At 44.6% G+C, this 17974-nt stretch overlaps 1 pseudogene; it reads left to right on the top strand.

Moving 5' to 3' along the window:
• The first annotated feature begins 1941 nt into the window (after nt 1-1941).
• Nucleotides 1942-3971, top strand: LOC116667781 (annotated as a pseudogene).
• The last annotated feature ends 14003 nt before the right edge of the window (nt 3972-17974 follow it).

Below are 17974 nucleotides of genomic sequence, written 5' to 3' on the forward strand. Positions count from 1 at the left end.
AGAACTTGGAACATAGGAAGCACTCAGTAAATGCTAGTATTATCAGGAGAGTCAGATAGGAAAACAAACACAGTATGAAAAGTGTGGTAAGTGTGATAATGAGGATGAGAAGACGCAGTGGGGAGGGTATGGCTCAGTGGTAGAGTGACTGCTTAGTGTACACAAGGTCCTGTGTTCAATCCTCAGTACATCCATTAGTAAATAAATGAACCTAATTACCCCCAATAAAAGAACAAAAGAAGAAGAAGAAGGAGAAGACACAGTGCATGGGGAACTAGAACAGTAAATAAAAGAGGACGTAAAACAGTGTAGAGTTCAAGCAAGTTTCCCAGAAAAGTTAATATTTGATCTCATATTAAAGAATTAAGACAAGTTGTTGAAGGAAGTGCGGCACGGTTAAATATTTCAACATGAAATATTTTAAGAGTATAAGAGAATTTCACCAAAAGATAAGCAAGTGACTAAACACTTCACTTCAATACACATTGACTGAGGAGTCTACACTCTTTGTCCACTCACTATGCATCTCCATTTCCAAATAAATGCAATATAGCATCCACTGAATTTGCCAGTAGCAGTCATATGCCAGGAAAAACAATTCAGATAACCGTATTACACCTCGAGGGGGACCTGATCCTAAACACAAATGCCTCTCAAACTGGTAGCATTTTAAAAGCAATTTTGGGGAAATGTACATTGTGGTATTCATCCATCATATCACTCATCTAACTCTGACCATGTGATAACTGTCTTCAAATAGCTGGGACACTACCAAGTGGACACCAATTTAACTTTCAAATTTCTAGAAGGTGAATTACCAAGAACAAGTTCCAGGAAGGACTTCTATCTAGGAGAACTGTAATACATAAAACTGCTAAACCCTCTGGAAGCCTTTTCACTACCCCTCCAGATAGTGCCACCATGCTTAGCACTGAAAGCATTCATTCAAGGAGACTGAAAAATCATCAATTCAGGGGTGTTGTAACATGGACTGTGAGAGGTTGGACTGAGTCAGATGTTTTTTGCATGCAGAGAAAAGGTGAACAAAGTGACTTCTAAATCTCCACTCAATTCTAAAGTGCAATTCAATTACTTAAATATCCATTTTACTGAGCATAAAATATGAGTCAGGAAAATGAGGATTTCCCTTGCAGTCTTGTTTATGCCTAATGACTTGGTGAAATTATTAACAGACCACCCTTTGCATCTCAAAAGTGTCACTGTCACTAGAGAATGTTAATTCCTTTTTTTAAGTTTATTAATTCCTTTTTTAAAGTGATATGCCTCTAGGAGTCTGTCAACCAGCTCCATGGAGACTGACAAGCTGGATTCTATGCCTGAAAATAATAATCTCTTTGGTTTTCCTTCTAAATGTAGGGTATGATGTTACTAAATGTTAGTGTCTTCTATTGCTCCTCTCAGCTACAACCCTAAACCTGCAAGGCCTGATGTGTTGCATACATTTTGTGTAGGTAAGAATGAGAAAACATTTGAGAGTAATTTCTAAAATCAAGGCAAATCAAAGGATTTAGGAGTTTACCTGAATACTGGTTGTTAAAGGTTATAATGGAGGAATCATACCCAAATTCAATCCCTTGCCCTGGAGCCCCACCATTGGCGCCGTATGTTAGGGCTTCATTTCCTCTGATGGATTATAAATACAATGTTGAAATGTTAATTCTCATCTACATCCTAGTCAACAATCATGGTGTGACTGAAGATTTAGAAAAGGGACTTGTCAAATGTGCAGATGACCTAAAGTTATGATTAAAATATAATTTGTTGGATAACAGGTTAAAGATTCTTAAAGTTCTAAACAGGCTAAAACAAAAAGCCCACTCAGAAAAATACAATTTAATGCAGATAAATTAAAAGTCTTACTTTTAGCTTAAAATGAAACCAAAAGGATATATGAGAAAAGACAGGTGTAAAATTGTTTACATGAAGAACCCCTCGGAGCGCGGGCACGGAAGACGGATGGCACGCGGCTGGAAGGCAGCTCCGCCCAGTGGGGTGGGGGTGGCGGTGGGGGTCGGGGGCAGCGCGGCCGCGGTGGGCGCCGCCCAGTGTTGGGTTCCTCTTGGCGGGGTCCTCCGCTCCTGGGGCTCTGGGTGCGCATCGGCGGTGCTGGGAGGCGGGGCGCCGCTAAGGGGAGACGCCCTTTGGCGCTGGCGGACCCGTGGGGCTGCCTGGCCCGCGGGCGCTCTGGGACTTTTAGTTCTGGAGGTGGAGCGAGCGGTGCCGCACGCGGGGCCTCCGGCTCAGGCGGAAACGTTTACGGCTCTGCCCGGGCTGCACAGGACCATTTTCTCCCAGAGAGTCTCACCCTGTTCCTGGCAGCTGGCAACACTTACAGGCAGATAGCCGTCTTTAGCTTGTCTGCTGCTTTGAGCTCCAAGGCCAGAGAGGAAAGTAAGAAGCCCGTGGTGACCTTCCAAGCCCACGATGGGCCTGTCTACAGCATGGTCTGCACTGATCAACATCTGCTCGGTGCTGGGGATGGGGAGGCGAAAGCCTGGCTTTGGGCAGAGATCCTCGAGAAGGGCTGTAAGGAGCTGTTGTTCCTTACGTCAGCCCCCACACAGGACCAGCCTGGAAGTACCTGAGGTCAGTGCTTTGCTTCTCCTCCCCAAGGAGAAATCCCTCTTCCTGGCTGGGGGAGACTGTCAGCTGCATTCGATGGACCTTGAGATGGGGACCTTCAGGCGGGCCCTCCGGGCCACACCGACTACATCCACTGCCTGGCACTGCTGGAGCGGAGCCCCGAGGTGCTGTCAGGTGACGAGGATGGGGCTGTGCGGCTTTGGGACCTCCGCCCGGCCAAGGAGGTCCAGACTACCGAGGTCTACAAGCACGAGGCGTGCTCGAGGCCCCACAGTGGGTGCTGGATTTGATGTTTGGCAACTGACTCAGACTGGATGGTCGGTGTAGGTGCCCCAGCGCTCACCCTCTGGCACCTCCGATCCTCCACACCCACCACCATCTTCCCTATGCAGGCACCACAGAAGCACGTCACCTTCTACCAGGATCTGATTCTATCAGCTGCCAGGGTCACTGCGTCAGCCAGTGGCAGCTAAGTGAGGAGCTCAAGGCCCGGGTGCCTGGCTCCTCCCCAGGGCTGCTAAGACTCAGCCTCAGCCATTAAGCATCAGCCCAAGTGCAAGGTCCTGTCAGCCACAGGCAACAGCTGCAGGGTGGATGTCTTCACCAACGTAGGCTACCAAGCTTTCTCCCTGTCCTTCTGACCTCCAGCGACACCCCCACCTCCATCTCGGGTTTGGAGCATTTTTTCTTCTTTTTTAATACAAATAAAATTTCGGGCTTTTCAAAGAAAGGAAGAAAAGAACCTAGGGAATTATTTGGGGTAGTATGATCCAATGGTGTGATAAAGACACTAAGAATGGGTAACATTTATGTTGAAAGAAAAGTAAAATATCCAGACCAATAAGTGAAACAGTCCCATGGTGTTTTACATTGGTAGGACCATGGTTGGTACTGTGTTCAGATCTATAATTTAAGGTAAAATAGACCGAAGTCTATTAAGAACAAATAAAGAGGCAAAGAATGCATATCTAGGAAAACAGAGATGTTAGGGAGGTAAAATAACAGCACAACAGTAACGATACTATACTGACTGCACCATTGATAAAGCAGTGCTTTCTGTGCGCTGGAGACACTTTAAGTAAGTTGTCTGCTTTAACTCCTGCATAAATCCTAGGAAATAATACTACTGGTTCCTTTTTTCAGATGAGGAATCTGATGCTCAGGAAAGTAAGTTGTCTAGGATTACTTCCATACTAAGTAATTGAAGGCATTTGTGTAGAAGAGAGAAAGACATCCTTTCCAAAGGGAAAGGAATAGAAGCTACAACTGGATGAAAAAGAAAAAGTCCTAGTATTCATAACTGCATTAGGATGAAACTGCCTGCCTGCCTACCAGCAGGTTCTCCTTTGCTGCATGTAATCATGCTGAGGTGAACCGAAAGGAATAGAATTTACAGAAAAAAACGTTCCTGTGCTGATTGGGAGGTGGGGTTAGGCAGTTACCATTTATTGTGACATTACTATGGGTCATGCACTGTGCAAGAAATAATAGCATCGTCTTCCTATAACAAACCCAGAAGGAAAGACTGTGTTCCCCATTTTAGATGAGAAAACAGACTCTCACGAAGGTTAAGTAACTTGTCCCAAATTGCATACAAATTAGCCATGAAGCCTGGATTCAATTATCTGTCTAATTATCTGTGACTCCAAGATTTATGCTCATCATGCTGCCTTTCATTCGGCAAGTAGAAAGCCATAAAGATATGTGAGTAATGGGGTAAAATCTTTGTCTCATATTTTTACAGATAATTGCTACCACTATGAGTGACAGATTATACAAGAGGATGAATGTTAGATCTTAGTAGCAGTTGGATTCCAGCTGTGGAACTCAGAATTCAGGACAGGTTTGTAGATTCCAGAGTTGGAATGCCCAAGACAGTGGCTACTAGCTTCATGAGACTAGTGAGTGCTTGAAATAAGACTACTACCAGCTGAGATGTGCTCTAAGTGTAAAGTATACAATGGATATTGACAGACATGTTACAAATAAAGGATGTAAAATATTTCATTAGTAATTTTTAATTGATTACATGTTAAAATGTATCATGGGTATATTCAATTAAAGTATGATAAATTAATGTTTCTTTTACTTTTTCTGTGGTGGCTACTAGGAAGATTAAAGTCACATATGTGGCTTGAATTATATCTTTGTTGGACAATTATTCACATAAAGGAACCCTTTGAATTCTTAAGGGATCACAAAAGGAATAGCTTAGGGTAAGTAGGCCAAGGAAAGAATATTGATCATCTTGAGAGAATCCTACATTTAGGAGCCAGGAAAGGTGATGACAAAGGAGACTGGGGAGTGATCGAAGATGACAGCGTTAAGATGGAAACTTGGCCACAGGTTGCAGAAAGGCCAGGGAGAATGACAACAGGAAAGAGGCTGTTACATTTACCAGTTAGGAGGTTATTTGTTTTTAGGACTTTTCATAGAGTGGTTGTGGTGGAAGCTCGTTTAAAAAAGGAATAGGGGTGGGACTCAAGATACATTTTTAAGGAAATGGATGATGTGAACATGTATATAAGTTTAGTGGAGGGGAAGAGAGAAAAGATTCAAAAGAAAGAAGAGATTGTTGAGGTAGTGAAGTCCTATCACCAGTTTTAGGAAAGTAACTTGCCTAGGAGAGGATTCAGATACTTCTTCTCTGAGGCCACAGAGAAGGAAAAGAAATCCAGGAACTTCACATGATTTTATTTCTTATATTCTCTGAGATAGAATAGATAAGGTTATAGCCCATGTTAGAAGATTGAGGCTAAATTTGAGAGCTTGAGAAGTATGAAAAAGGCTCAGAAAGACACAGTTGCAAGTCATCAGTGTGAAGTAATAAACAAGTGGGAAGTGAGCAGTGAAGAGCCAGTGCAGTCTGGGCGGCATAAATGCTCAGGAGCACAGCTGCCGCAGTGATGTCCTGTCAGTGACAGAGCTAAGCTTTCTGAGGCTTACCCAAGATTAGGAAAGAACCAAGTTAGTGTGATTGAAGGACATGGGGCTGCTTCTCTAGCTTGTGTGAAAGTAACAAAAACCGTAGAACATGATGTCCAAGTTGTATTTAAAAAAGCTTTCAAAGCCAGTCTGGGAACGGACCACACTTGTATGAAGCAGTGCCTGGGTCAGGTGTATGTTTTTGGCTCTGTGACGAAGGGTCTCAGCTTCTGCAGATTACCCACATCACCAAGTCAGAAGCAGCAAGAACGAACATGGATTTCCATCCATCCTTATGAGGTTCCAGCGCATCCTCATGTGATTCTAGTCTGCTTGGTGACTGTCGCTTCCCAACTGCCCACTCTCTGAACGTCAGGCCAGCACCAGGAGCAGAGACGGCCTGGCAGGAACTGCTTATCCAGCCCCACAAGCTAACTCCCTGTAAGTAAGCCTTTGATTTGTAATATAAAAACAAAAAATACATCGATATTGCTACTGTTTCTACTTCTCCAGTTTATTCCTTACTGATACTGAATTAAAAGACTAGGAACGATGGCAAACACTGCAGTTTATTTCTTCTTTTTTGTTAACTGAAGTATAATTGACTTACAATATATATAAGTATCAAGGCACAACACAGTGACTGGATCATTATGGAATGATCACAGCAGTAAGTGTAGTTACCATTGGTCACCGTACAAAATTAGTACAATATTACTGGCTATACTCTCTGTGCTGTGTATTATATCCTGTTGACTTATTTTATAACTGAAAATTTGTACCTCTTAATCCTTTTCATCGATTTCATCCACCCCATGCCCCACCCTCTAGCAATCACCAGTTTTTTCTCTGAGTCTATGAATCTGTTTCTGTTTTGTCATATTTGTTCATTTGTTATTTAGATTTCACATATGAGTGAAATCATAAAGTATTTTTGTCTTTGTCTGGCTTATTTCACTTAGCATAATATCCTCCAGGTTCATCCATGAAGTTGCCAAGGCAAGACTTCATTCTTTTTAGAGCTGAGTAATAGTCTATTGTATATTTATACACCACATCTTCTTTACTCATCTATCAATGAGCACTTGGGCTGCTTCCATATCTTGGCTATTGTAAATAATGCTGCAATGAACAATGAACTGGATGTATCTTTTCAAGTTAGTGTTTCTGTTCCTTCTGGATAAAAACCCGGGAGTGAAATTGCTGAATGTATGGTAGTCCCACTTTTAATTTTTTGAGGAACCTCCATATGATTTTCCGTAGGGGCTATACCAATTTATCTTCCCACCAACCGTGCACAAGGGTTCCCTTTTCACCACATCCACACTAATACCTGTTATTTCTTGTTTTTTTTTTTTTTTTGATACAAGCCAGTCTGACAAATGTAAGGTAGCATCTCATTATGGTTTTGATTTGCATTTCCCTGTTGAAGTGATATTGAGCATCTTTTCATGTGCCTACTGGCCATCAGTATGTCTTCTTCGGAAAAGTTGGTGTATAATTGTTCACAGTAGTTTCCTATGATTGTTTGCATTTCTGTGCTCAGTTGTAAGTTCTCTTTCACTTCTGATTTTATTTGGGTCCACTCTCTTTTTTCTTAATCTCTTCCCTTATGGTTTGACAAATCCCTTTAGTGTTATTTGTCATGTATCTATTGTGCATTTTAGTTTGTGGTTACCATGAGGTCTGTGAATATCAACCTATTCATATAGCACTTAATTTAATAAGCTGATGGTCACTTAAGTCAAATGCCTTCTAAAAGTACTACATTTTTACCTCCTTCCCCAGATCTTATGTTCTTGATGTTATATTTTACATCTTTTATTTTGTGCATCCCTTAGCTGCTTATTGTAGGTATCAGTGATTTTATTGCTTTTGTCTTTTAGTCTTCATGCTGAACGTTGTGATCACTGCCTTTGCTATATATTTGCCTTTACCAGTGAGTGTTTGTTTTTTTTTTTTTCCATTTATTTTCTTATTTCTAGTTATGGCCTTTTCTTTTCCACTTAAGATCCTTTAACTTTTCTTATGAGGCTGCTTTAGTGGTGATGAACTCCTCTACTTTTTGCTTGTCTGGGAAGTGCTCTCTCTCTCCTTCAGTTCTGAATGACAGTCTTACCTGGTAGAGTATTCTTGACTGTGTTTTCCCTTCAGCACTTTAAACACACCATGTCACTCCCTTCTGTCCTGCAAATGTTCTGCTAAAAAATTAGATGCTAACTTAATGGGGGCCCCCTATATGTGACTCTCTGCTTTTCTCTTGCTGCCTTTAAAATTCTCTCTTTAACTTTTGCCATTTTTATTATATGCCTTGGTGGTGATCCCTTTTAATTCATTTTATTTGAGACTCTGAACTTCTGACCTGAAAATCTGTCTCCTTCCCCAGGTTAGGAAAATTTTCAGTAATTATTCTTCAAATAAGTTTTCTATCCATTTCTCTCTCTTCTTTTTCTGGGACCCCTATAATGAGAATGTTAGTATACCTATTGTTGGCCCAGAAGTCCCTTAAACTATTCTTATCTTTTAAAATTGTCTCCCATCTTCCAGCTCTCTGATCTGCTCTTCCGTGTCATCTCTTGTGCTGTTGATTCTCTATAGTAAGTTTTTAATTTCAGTTAGTATATTCTTCAGGTCTGATTGGTTCTTTTTTCTATTTTCTAACTCTGTTGAAGATCTTTTCTCCTTCATTCTCCCAAGTTTGGTGAGCATTTTTATGAACATTATTTTAAACTCTTTATCAGGTAAATTGCTTATCTCCATTTCATCAGGGTTTTTCTGGGGTTTTAGCTTGTTCTTTTCCCAGAACATATTCCTCTCTCTCCTCATTTTGTTTGACTTTCTGTGTTTGTTTCTATGAATTAGGCAAAATAGTTACTTCGCCTGGTTTTGAAAGCATGGCATTGTATATGTAGGCACATTCCTGGTGTAGACTGTATGTTCTGGGCAGCTTTGGCTGGCTGGAGATGGAGTGTGTGCAGTCCTGTACAGAGGTCCCAGGCATACTGCAACAGGGCTGCCTTGGTGGAATGTCTTGAGTTATAAAAGATCTGGACCTGGGGTCCTGGGGTGTGCTGTGATGGGGCAGCCTTGGTGAGACAGATGGTTTTGGAATGGGTATGGGCAGGGGAGACAAGGGCATGTTGTACCAGGGCTGCCTTGGGGGAATGGCTGTACCTGGTGTGTGCTAGGGTCCTGGGGCACTCTGCGGTAACCTTGGCAAGCTGGCTAGACTGCCTGGACCATGCTCCCCCTGGCACGATCAAGGTTTTGGAAGAATGCAAAACATAGTACTCCTGAGCACCTCCAAGCCCAAAGAGACTTCTAGCAGCTCCCTGCCTGTTTGGCAGATATTCTAGGGCTAGTAAATGGATTTCCTTCACACATAGTCTAGGTGCCCTTTAAATGACTGTTTTTTCCACAATTTCTCATGATGGATGCGTCCGCATGCTGGCCCCTCAGTGATATCCCTTCCCACTACAAGTTGCAGCCTCAGGGTGGGGTTCCCATTGATACCATGTCTCTTTCTCTCCTACCCATCTCTGTGTTGTCCCTCTATCTTTCCTTGTGCAGAAGCTTTTCAATCAGCCCTCAGGTAATCCTCAGAAAGAATTATTCTTTATGTAGGTGTAATTGTGTATGTCTCTGGGAGGAGGTTAGTTCAAGGTTTTCCTATACCACCATCTTGAACCAGAACCCAGCTTATTCATTCATTTATCCATTTATTCTGGGTGCCAAAATCATACATCATATAAGATCCAGGTCTTGACAACTTTTCATTAAAACAAACACAAATAAAACTGTCTTCAGGGAGTAGAGTGGGGGCCCAAGGCAGGGATGGTCATTCTGCCTCGCTTAGATTCCAAAGGAACACTGAATTGAGTTGGTGTCTATTGTCCAGAAGGCACATTTGAGAATAAAATGAAAATCAGTCACTCCTTTGGGCCCCAAGATATGAAATAAGTAAAAGGAGATACTGAAACTTGGAAGAGATTTTCAGAAAATCATGTAGGTTCCTAAGTTTTAAACCTGTAATTCCACTCCAAGCAATACCTATTCGTTATCTATCACTCCAATTCAGCTCATTGTCTCATATTTCATGAGCACATTTCCTAAGCTCCTCGAACACAAATCTCTGCAGTATCCTCTACTCTTCTTTCCCCATTTCTTCCAACACTGTTATCCTTCCTGTCCTCTGCCGCTGCCTCCCTAGTTGGCCATCAGATTCTGATATGTCTACTTCAGGACTGTCTCTTGCATGAACATCCTCCTTTTCAACTCTGCTGCTGCCATTGCCAAAATAAGACTATCATTGTTTCACATTTGGACATTTTCAGGAGATTTCTAATGGATATTTCTGCTCCCAAAGTTCCTACAAAACAAATCATACCCAGTCACTCTTCCGCATAAACTTCACTGAAGCCCTTCTTGAAATATTTTCACTCTTGATCATAGAACCTTTTCAGTCAAGGCTCTGACAACTGTTTTCTGCATCTCCCATCATTTCTCATTATCTATCACGACTGGATTTCTTCTGGTCATTTTTAAATAACACCATGCCTTTCAGAACTTTGTGGCTTTTGCATGTGGCATTCCTCTGACTTAAAATGCAGCGCACACCCTTCTATTTAGGATAAATTCTTCCTTAATTCTTCAAGATATGGTCAAGTCTCCATTAGTCAGACTCCCTCTTTGGTGCCCCAGAGCCCCCAGAGCACTGCATGCTCACCTCTCCTCTCACACAAACTCTACATTAAATTGTAATTATCAGTTTGTATAAGTGTGTCTCATTCTGGTGCTGCCATCTACCTGGGGCTCTAACAACCGCACAGTGATGATGCTCTAGCTGTGCATGGGAATGTCCTCATAAAAATTCATTAAATTAATGAATTAATTAATGAATATCAGAGAGAACCATGTTTTAGACGGAGGTTTACAATTATTGCTCAGGCTCCAACCTAGTCTATTTAACCTATAATGTAGACAGAATATGGTAGTTCAGATAAATTTGCCTAATGTTGAATTCTAGAACTTTGAATGCAAAAAAGGTAATATGGATATTTATTGAGTTAGATCTATACTGTAGGCTGGCCCAGGAAGCCAGTCAAGTGTATAGTATTATTTCTATAGGAAAGTACCATCTTCAGTTTTCAGGGACAAGGGAACATAACCACTCCAGAAGTGGCGGTGCCCAAGCTGCAGCCAATGCAACCTGCCTGGTAAATGGGAGGGAATGGAGAGCAGAATGCCAGCAATGGCGTTTGTTTTTGCTTCACAGGGCATGGCTGCGTGGCCTTGGTGTATACTGAGAAGTTAAGCCTGTGGTTTGAGGTGTACAACTTCCCTCGCCATAATCCAGAGTATGTGCAGCTGTATCAGAGAAGCAGGAGACATGTGATTCACAGAATAGCTCTTGTTCTTTGGGAAATCCCTTTCTGCCCCTGCAGTCTAATGCTGTCTGTGCTATTATCTTTATATGTGGATATTTGTAACCCTGGTTACTGCTATTTTAAGGAGTGACTCTGAATGTTAAATTTACAGTGAAATTCTTTTTTTCTGAATAAAATTCTTCTGAACTATCTCAATAATAACATTTTTCATCTAAGCAGTCTTTTGACAAACCTGTGTTGAATGTCTACAGTGTAACAGCTAATGTACTAAGCACTGAAAATAGAGATAAATGATTCCTATTCAAAGGAACAAATAAACAGTCAATAAAAGTTTACTTTACATGAAGTAACATAAAGAAATAACAGAGATAGGCTATTTCTGTCCTCATGGAGTTTATATGCTAGCAGGGAAAAAATATGTATAATTATAATATGATTGATATACCCAATAACTGGGTGAGTTTAATGCATAGAAAGGTAGCTCCTAACCCAGATGTGGGAGACACACAGGTGGAAAGGGCTGTAGTAGTTACAAGTTTAAAAATAACCACCAATTACTCTTGCCTTTTGACATTCATGAATTTGTGTAACGCCTTGACTTTATGAGTGTGGGTGGGACCTAATCCATAGACTATGGCAATAGTGAGAGGTTATCACTTTTATGATTGTATATCGTAAAACTGTGTATTCCATCTTACTATTAGACATTCTAATGCATTCTTCACTTGCACACTTTCACAAAGCGAGAAGCCGTTTTTGGCCTTCAGTCCAACAGACCTAAAGGAACTAAACTCTGTCAACGATGATGTAAGCTTGGAGGTGTAAACGTCCCAAGTTGAGTGTTCACAAAAGACCCTAGCCCTGAATGACGCCTTAGTTACAACCTCATGACAAACCCTGAAGCAGGACTGAAGTACGTAATGCCTGGATTCTTGACCCATAGAAACTATTAATAATATGCTACAACAAAAACAGCCAGTAGCACAGGAAGCAAGGGGTCTGCCCCGGTGAGGTGATCATTTTGCTCCCATCTCCACAATGATCTGGCCTGGGGGCAGCCTCTCCTGCCCCAGGTTCACAGTATGCATCTTTCCAGGTGAGAATGCCCCCCAGTGGTGGGCGTGATGTGGTCAGAGGCTGCAGTGAGGAGGCAGGACTACCACACTGAGCCCGTGTATAGGCTCCCATCTACTCCTTGGCCGGTTCTGGAGTCGGTCACTGGTACCCTAGGTACAAGAGGTTCAGTCATCTGTGTTTGCCGGCTCCTGGGAGGCAGGTGCGGGCTGGTCAGGGGGCTGGGTGGGGGAGGGGCAGAAGATGGGGGTGCAGGCTGCCCAGGCAAGACTGTGGATTTCCAACCAGTGTCCCCCAAAGAATGCTGTGGGGGCGCTCTCTGCTTCCACAGGTTGGCAATTGGCATCCCTCCAGGACGTTCAAGTCAAGGGTGGCTTCTGCCATTAGGCAGGCAGACAGACAGAAAAATTAATAGACAGACAAACTGACTATTCTCTTCCTGCATTTAGAAACAGCCATATATCCTAAACTCCTGCTCCTCATCCATTAGATAGGTAGAGAGATAAATACATAGTCAGACACACACACACACACACACACAAACACACACACACACACACACACAAACACGCACAGACACACACACTTGCCTCCTCCAGCTCCTCAATTACGCAGGTTCATAGACACAGTAACTTCCTCCTCCATTAGATAGATAGAAAGTGAGATTGACGGATACACACATGAGCCTCTACTTTCTCCTATTAGAGAAACAGACAGATAGCTACACACATGGGAATCCTCCATCTTCTCCATTAGTTATAGATAGAGATATCTCTCAGACACACAGAGACACAGACACACTAGTCTTCTCCTACTCTGACACACAGAGAGACAGATACCCTAGCCTACTCCTTCTTCTTGATTAGATATAGGTACATATATTTATAACTCATCGATAGACAGACAAACAGAAATCCTAGCCTACTCCTCCTCCATTACATGCATACATAGACTGATAGACAGATACATTAGCCTCCTCCCCCTTTAGATACAGATATATAGATAGACAGATCCTCATGCACGCGCGCGCACACACACACACACACACACTAGCCTCCTCCTCTTCCTCCAATAGGTAGATAGAAATATAGACACACTAACCTTCTCCTCTTACAACTGACAGACAAATAAACGACACACTAGCCTACTATTATGCTTCTCCTAGACGGATAAATACATACATAGATAGATACATATATAGATACATACATATATATACATACATACATATATAAATACATATATACATACATACATACAAATAAAGAAACATAGATAGGCAGGCAAATAGAGATATACTAGTCAGCTCCACCTCCGTGGATAAACAGACAGACTCACACATAGACTAGCTTCTCCCATACTCCAATAGACAGTCACTCAATCAGGCACTCAGACAGACAGACACACTATAGGCTGGGTGCGGTATTGGGATGTGGATCGGGGGTGGCGACAGGGGAATAGTGTGCCCCTGGCGAGCCAGAGGATTTCCTGCCATGTCCCTAGCTGCCTTGCCTGGGGGCGCCCTCTACTCACACAACTTCGAAGGACTCACGCCTTTAGAAGTCAGCCTGCTCCTGGGAGCTGGCATGGTGGGGTCAGCTGAAGAGGACGTCGGCAGGGGCTGAGGCGGCACAGCATTAAAGAGGGATCCCTTGGAGAGTTGGTCATTTTCCTCCCATCTACCCCTCCCATGGCCTCGGGGCGGCCTCTGCTACCGCAGATGTGCGGCATTTAATTCTCCTTGTCAGCAGGGTCCTGGGAGGCTCGCGAGGAGAGTTCGGGGTAAAGGGGCGTCTTGGGGAGCAGACTGCCTCGGGTGAGACGATAAGTTTGCTACCATCTCCACAATGGCCAGGCCTGGGAGCAGCCTCTCCTGCCCCAGGTTCACAGTATGCATGTTTCCAGGTGCAGCTGCCACCGTGAGGCAGGCGCTCTGTGGTCAGAGGCTGCAGTGAGGAGGCGGGCCTGCTGTATTTGCTCCCATCTCCAACTTGGCCGATCCTGGTGTCGGTCTCTACTACTCTAGGAACAGGAGGTGCACATCTCCGTGTAGGACTACTCCCGGGAGGCGGGCGCGTGTTCAGGGGGAGGGCGGGGGCGCGGCAGTAGCGGCTAAAGGGAAGGCGAAACCTGGGAGCTCTTGGTGGCCAGGTAAGCCTGTGAATATCCACCCTGCTGGCCCTTAAGCTTTCTCTGGGGCACCCTGTGCTGCCTCAGGGTGGCAACTGGCATTCCTCCAGGTCGGTCGAATACTGGGACGCTTCCTCCATTAGAACGATAGAGACACCAATAAATACACAGAAACACTACCATCTTCCTCCATTTAGAAATACACATATATCCTAAATTACTCCTCCTCATCGATTAGATAGTTACATACATAGACAGACAGACAGAAAGACAGAAAGACAGACAGACACACACACACACACACACATACACAAACACACACGCTAGCATTCTCCTACTCCTCAATTAAAAATTTCGGTAGATAGACACACAAAACCCCTCTTTCAACCGACAGAGAGACAGATAAAAAAGGCACAGTAGCCACTTGTATGCGTATAATATTTTGAAAGGGAGATAGATAGATAAATAGATAGAAAGACAGAAAGATAGAAAGATAAATAGATACATAGATAGATAGATAGATAGATAGATAGATGGATAGATAGATAGATAGATGGATATTTGATAGACAGACAGATAGATAGATACGCAGGCAAACAGAGAAGCATACTAGTCGCCTCCTCCTCCATTACATATACAGACACACACACACACACACACATACACAAACACACACGCTAGCCTTCTCCTACTCCTCAATTAAAAAGTTCGGCAGATAGACACACTAAAGCCCTATTCCAACCGACAGAGGGACAGATAAATAGTCAGAGTAGCCTGCTTGTATGTGTATACTACATTGAAAGGGAGATAGATTGATAGATAAATAGATAGATAGATAGATAGATAGATAGATAGATAGATAGATAGATGGATAGATGGATAGATACATAGATTGATTGACAGGCAGGGAAAGATAGAGACATACTTGTCGTCTTCTCCTACATTAGGTAAAAGGACAGACACCAACATAGATTAGCCTACACCTCCTCCAGTAGATAAGCAGTCAGGCAGGCAGTCAGACAGATAGACACACTAGAGGTGGGGTACGGTCTGCGGACGAGGTCGGCGGCGGAGACCGAGGACTCGGGTGCCTCTGGAGAGCCAGAGGTTTTTCCCCAGTTTCCCTAGCGGCCTGGTTTGGGGGTGGCCTCCGCTCCCACAGGTTCGCAGGTCTCATGCCTTTGAATTCAGCCTGCTCTGGTTAGCGGGCGTGGGACTGTCAGGAGAAGAGTTAGGGGGTGGAGGCGGAGGCGGCACTGCGGTTAAAGGGGGCTGCCCCGGGTAGGTAGTCATTCTCCTAACCTCTACCCATGTCTTGGCTTCAGGGCGGCCTGTGCTACACCAGATGTGAGGGATTTAATTCTCCTTCTCGGTAAGGTCCTTGGAGGCAGGCGACGTGAGTTCAGGGGACAGGGACTTCGCAGGGAGTGGACTGCCTCTGCTGAGCAGATCACTTTGCCCCCATCTCCACAACGGCCTGGCCTGGGGGCGGCCTCTCCTGCCCCAGGTTGACAGTATGCATGTTTGCGGGTCAACCTTCGCCTCGAAGGGGGTCGTGGTGCTGTCATGGGCTGCAGTGATGAGGCGGGGCTGCCCCACTGAGCCCTTGTATTTGCTCCCATCTCCCAATTGGCCGGTCCTGGGGTCGGTCTCTGCTATTCTAGGTACAAGACATGCACATTTCCCTGTAGGCCTGCTCCGGGGAGGCGGGCACGGTGTGGTCAGAGGGCGGGGTGGGGCGGGGCTGTGGCGGCTTCAGAGAAGGCGGATGCGGGGGGCGAGTGCTACCCAGGCAAGCCTGTGAATTTCCACCCTGTGGAACCCTCAGCCTGCTCTGGGGCGCTCTCTGCTGCCTCAGGGTGTTCATTGGCATCCCTCCAGGTCGGTCGAGTCCTGGGAGGCTTCCTCCATTAGACAGACACACAGACAGACACACAAATAAATAGACAGACAGACTGACTAGCCTCTTCCTCCATTTAGAAACAGCCATATATCCTAACCACCTGCTCCTAATCCATTAGATAGGTACACAGATATATACATAGACAGGCAAACACAGACACACTCACACACACACAGACACACACACACACACACACACACACATTTTAGCCTCCTCCTGCTCCTCAATTAGGCAGGTTCATAAAAACACTAAACTCCTCCTCAATTAGATAGATACAGAGTGAGATTGACGGATACACACACTAGCCTCTACCTTCTCCTGTTAGAGAAACAGATAGCTAGACACAAGGGAATTATCCATCTTCTCCATTAGTTATAGTTAGAGATAACTCTCAGACACACAGAGAAACAGACACACTAGTCTTCTCCTACTCTGACACACAGAGAGACAGATACCCTAGCCTCCACTTGTTCTCGATTAGATATAGGTACATATATTTATATCTCATAGATAGACAGACAGACAGACATCCTAGCCTATTCCTCCTCAATTACATGCATACATAGACTGATAGACAGATACATTAGCTTCCTCCCCCTTTAGACACAGATACAGATATAGACAGATCCGCATGCACGCTCGAACACACACACAGACACACACACACACACACTAGACTCCCCCTCTTCCCCCAATAGTTAGATAGAAATTTAGACACACTAACTTCTCCTCTTTCAACTGACAGACAAACAAACGACACGCTAGCCTACTGCTATGCTTCTCCTAGACGGACAAATAGATACATATATAGATACATATATAGATACATACATACATACATACATACATACATTTAAGGAAACATAGATAGGCAGGCAAATAGAGATATACTAGTCGGCTCCACCTCCGTGGATATACAGACTGACTCACACATATACTAACTTCTCCCAGACTCCAATAGACAGTCAGCAAGTTATGCACTCAGACAGACAGACACACTATAGGCTTGGTGCGGTCTGGGGACGTGGATCGGGGGTGGCGACAGGGAAAGAGTGCCCCTGGTGAGCCAGAGGATTTTCTGCCATGTCCCTAGCTGCCTTGCCTGGGGGAGCCCTCTACTCCCCCAAGTTCGACGGACTCAATCCTTTAAATTCAGCCTGCCCTGGGAGCTGGCGTGGTGGGGTCAGCTGAAGAGGACGTCGGCAGGGGCTGAGGCGGCACAGCATTAAAGAGGGATCCCTCAGAGAGTTGGTCATTTTCCTCCCATCTACCCCTCCCCTGGCCTCGGGGCGGCCTCTGCTACCGCAGATGTGCGGCATTTAATTCTCCTTTTAAGCAGGGTCCTGGGAGGCTGGTGAGATGAGTTCGGGTAAAGGGACGTCTCGGGGAGCCGACTGCCTCGGGTGAGACGATAAGTTTGCTCCCATCTCCAAAACGGCCAGGCCTGGGGGCAGCCTCTCCTGCCCCAGGTTCACAGTATGCATGTTTCCTGGTGCAGCTGCCCCCCTGAGGCAGGCGCTCTGCGGTCATTGGCTGCAGTGAGGAGGCGGGCCTGCCCAACCGAGCCGGTTTATTTGCTCCCATCTCCAACTTGGCCGATCCTGGTGTCAGTCTCTACTACTCTAGGAACAGGAGTTGCACATCTCCGTGTAGGACTACTCCCGGGAGGCGGGCTCGGGGTGGTCAGGTGGCTGGGTGGGGGCGCGGTGGGGGCGGCTACAGGGAAGGCGAAAGCTGGGAGCACTTGGTGGCCAGGTAAGCCTGTGAATTTCCACCCTGCGTCCCGCTCAGCCTGCTCTGGGGCACCCTGTGCTGCCTCAGGGTGGCAACTGGCATTCCTCAAGGTCGGTCGAATACTGGGACGCTTCTTCCATTAGAAAGATAGAGATACCAATAAATACACAGAAACACTACCATCTTCCTCCATTTAGAAATAGACATATATCCTAAA

The sequence above is a fragment of the Camelus ferus genome, chromosome 12, assembly GCF_009834535.1.
Source record: "Camelus ferus isolate YT-003-E chromosome 12, BCGSAC_Cfer_1.0, whole genome shotgun sequence".
NCBI classification, from domain to species: Eukaryota; Metazoa; Chordata; class Mammalia; order Artiodactyla; family Camelidae; genus Camelus; species Camelus ferus.